Source organism: Cervus canadensis, chromosome 5 (genome assembly GCF_019320065.1).
Source record: "Cervus canadensis isolate Bull #8, Minnesota chromosome 5, ASM1932006v1, whole genome shotgun sequence".
Lineage (NCBI taxonomy): Eukaryota > Metazoa > Chordata > Mammalia > Artiodactyla > Cervidae > Cervus > Cervus canadensis.
This window is the reverse complement of record NC_057390.1, coordinates 13649359-13652949: the sequence shown is the minus strand read 5'-3', so window position 1 is coordinate 13652949 and position 3591 is coordinate 13649359. Positions and strand designations below refer to the sequence as shown.

General features: G+C 44.4%; 1 pseudogene; it reads right to left on the bottom strand.

The window, feature by feature from the left end:
* Positions 1–1711: 1711 nt before the first annotated feature.
* LOC122442571 lies at positions 1712–3112 on the bottom strand (annotated as a pseudogene).
* Between the last annotated feature and the right edge of the window lie 479 nt (positions 3113–3591).

Here is a 3591-nt window from a genome sequence, read left to right as displayed (position 1 = left end):
TGGGAAATCCCATGGATGGAGGAGCCTAATAGGCTACAGTCCATGCGGTCGCAAAGAGTAGGACACGACTGAGCGACTTCACTTTCACTTCTCACTTTCATGCATTGGAGAAGGAAATGGTAACCCACTACAGTATTCTTACCGGGAGAATCCCAGGAACGGGAGCCTGGTGGGCTGCCGTCTATGGGGTCACACAGAGTCGGACACGACTGACGTGACTTAGCAGCAGCAGCAGGACATACTTTCCTTTCATAGCTGATGTTTACAACCTCAAGACTGGCAGGAAGCAGTCTCCCAGTTGTGACTTGGCCACGACACTCTGCAAAACACAAAATTACCGCATAGATGCAAATGATGCTTTAAGTGTCATCAAAATTTTTTAAAGCAATAATGCATTAACATGAAGCCTCCACATTTTTCTGATGCAGCAAAAGTTCTCTAAAGGTGGTGGCATCTGTGAAAGAAAAGGCACTTCGTGTTAAAATTCAGAGCGTCTCTCTTCAGAGACCACCCCAGCAGAGAGGCCGGGACAGCCCAGGCCTGCAGGTGACCCTTTAGGGTGGAGAGGACCATCCCCCAGGAAGGCATCTGCAAAAGAAAAATTTGTAATCATGATTCCAAGGCAAAATTGTTCCTTAAAGTTGGGAGAGGAGAAACACTGAGAATACAAATACTGTCGCACTAGGGACTGAGGAGTGAACTGTATAAGGATCTGCAGGCTGGCTCTGTACTGTGTACTGGGCTGGTTCCCTCACCACTTGCAAGGAGGTCCTGGAGACAGAACAGGAGCAGCACCTTAGCCAAGAGGGTTCCAGGCCGCCTGCTTCCGCCCAGGCTCCCCCTGCTGTGTTCCCAGGAAGGAGCTGAGGTACTGTTGGCAGCACTTGTGGGTATTGCTGGTCCATGGAAATATCCAAAGGGATTTTCTGATACAGTTGTGAAGAGAAGGTGAGGATTTTCCATGTGATCTGAGACTCCTTGGTGATGCCCAGCAGCCTTTGGGCCTTCTAAGAGCAACGATGGATCAAGCTGGCCTCCTCCATCAACACTCAGAAAAGCATCAGGAGTATTTTAGATGGGCAGGAGCAAATAAATCAAAACGGATTGAGGGTTCTTTATCCTAGTACCATAAATAAAGTGCACCGTGATTGGAGTCTATAAAAAGCCACTTGCCAGAGGCTGAGGTCTGGGGAGAAACCGCCATAACCACCCACTCAGAATGGCGGATTATTTCCTTCAGCCAGAACGCTGGCTGCTGATGCTCTTTATTGCTTTATTTCCTTTAGTACTACAAACTTCTGGCCGTAAAGAAAAAAAAAATACTTGGTGGGCTTGACAGGAAGCATGTAACAGAAACACAGAAATGGCTGATAATAAGTTTATGTTACAGTCTTAAAGTTGGATGATGGTTGTTTTTCCCCCTTTGTTCTGATGAACTTAGGAAAATTTGAGGTTTTTTTTAAAACATCAGATTGACTCATGATTCTTATAAAGAAGCAGGACAGCCGTTCATGCCCAACATAGTAGAAATGGTTGTCTTTGTTCTACTGGTCATCAGATGTGTAATGGAAGAGAATCCACTTACTATCACCATGTTCACCATGTTGGTGGGTTCCATAAATTTCCTGGAAACTCTTTTCAAAAGAGTATGTGAGAAGAAAACCATGATGCTGTACAAAAAACTCGATTTAGGATCCCATTTCAAGGAAAACTATTTTGCTGCTTTCATGTAGGAAGGTATCTTCCCCCAGTGCAGTCAGGCCCTCAAAGTGCTTGTAGGTGTAATTGATGAAGACCCAGTCTTTGCTCTTGTAGTCTGTCTCAGGGTGATTACTTGTTGCCACTGTTGGCTTAAGAATATCAGATTCTGGAAACTCATCGAAGTTTGAGGTATCATCAATGCTTTTGATTTCAATAGATAGTGCAGCAGGTCTCTCTCTCTGATATGTTCCCAGTCAACACCTTCAAAAAAAGAATTGTTTTTGATTTCCTCAACTCCAGGGGCTCCAATTCTATGTTCCCATTCACAGCAGAATCTCAGAATTAGATCCTTGGCTTTCACAGAAATAGGAACTTCTAGAGGAAAAGTCAAAGTTTCTTTCCAGTTCATCACCTTCTTATATGTCTCTTGAGGGGTCTCAGAACAGAAAGGTGGGTAGCCAATGAGCATTTCATACATGATCACCCCCAGCAACCACCAATCACAGAGCTTCTTGTACCTGGTCTGCATGAACAACTCAGGAGCAATGTAGTCAGGAGTGCCTACTGTGAAGAAGGCTAGCTGATGTCTATTTCTTTTCCAGGTTTCTGCTTTCCTTTTGGAATTCATGTTCTGAAAAGTGAAATCACTGGGGAGGCTGTGGTTCAGGTTCCTATGAAATTCTGTCCTATGTGCTTTTTTCAGTACTATGCAAAGGCCAAAGTCAGAAAGCTTCACGTGGCCCTTGCAGTCCAGGAGAAGGTTGTCTGGTTTGATGTCTCTGTGGATGAATCCAAGTTGGTGAGTAGAGTCTATGGCTAACACTGTTTCTGCTATATAAAACTGAGTCTCCTCTTCTGTCAGCGTGTCTTTTTTCATCAACAGGGTCATCATGTCCCCTCCAGGCAGGAACTCCATGATTAGTTAGAGGTTTAGCTTATCCTGAAAACTATAGAACATTTTCACAACCCACAAACTGTCTGCCTCCACTAGAATTTCGCGCTCCACATGAATGTGGCCAACCTGCTCTTTTTCAAGCATATCTGCTTGACGAAGTATTTTCATTGCACACACATGGCCCGTATCTTTCTTCTGAACAAGCTGCACCTCACCAAAGGCTCCTCTGCCTATTACTTTTAAGGACTCAAAATCTTCCAGTCCAAGTCTTGCTCTCTTCAAACGAAGAAACTCTGTTTCCTTCCGAGCATGTGCTGACCTCCGGAGTCATTTCTCTTCATCCTTGAGGCCTTCTTCTTCCATCACTTTTTCTCACTTCTTTTGTCTCATTTCTCGTTCTTCATGTTGAGCAATAAGGTTGCTATAAAAATTCTCCAGCATCACGTTGGTCATTGTCACCCTTTCCTTTGTGTGACTACTCATGGAAGAGCAAGGTGTTGAGCCTGTCATTGCCATGGCCAGCATCAGGGTCTTTTCCAGTGGCTCGGCTCTTCACACCAGGTAGTCAAAGTATTGGAGCTTCAGCATCAATTCTTCCACTGAATATTCAGGACTGATTTCCTTTAGGATGGACTGGTTTGATCTCCTTGCTGTCTAAGGGACCCTAAAGAGTCATCTTCATCCAGCACCACAATTCAAAAGCATCAGTTCTTTGGCACTCAGCCTTCTTTATGGTCCAACTGTCACATCAGTACATGACTACTGGAAAAACCATAGCTTTGCTATATAGGCCTTTGTTGGCAAAGTGATGTTTCTGCTTTTTAATGCACTGTCTAGGTTTGTCATAGCTTTCCTTCCAAAAAGCAAGTGTCTTTTAATTTTGAAAGTTTTCTTAAGGTTTTCCTCTTGATACGTAGCAGCTTTTAACATTGTTTTGGAGATTGAATGTAGCCAGAGCCCAGGGCTGAGGGGAGAGGCAGGGTTGGGGGCAGCGA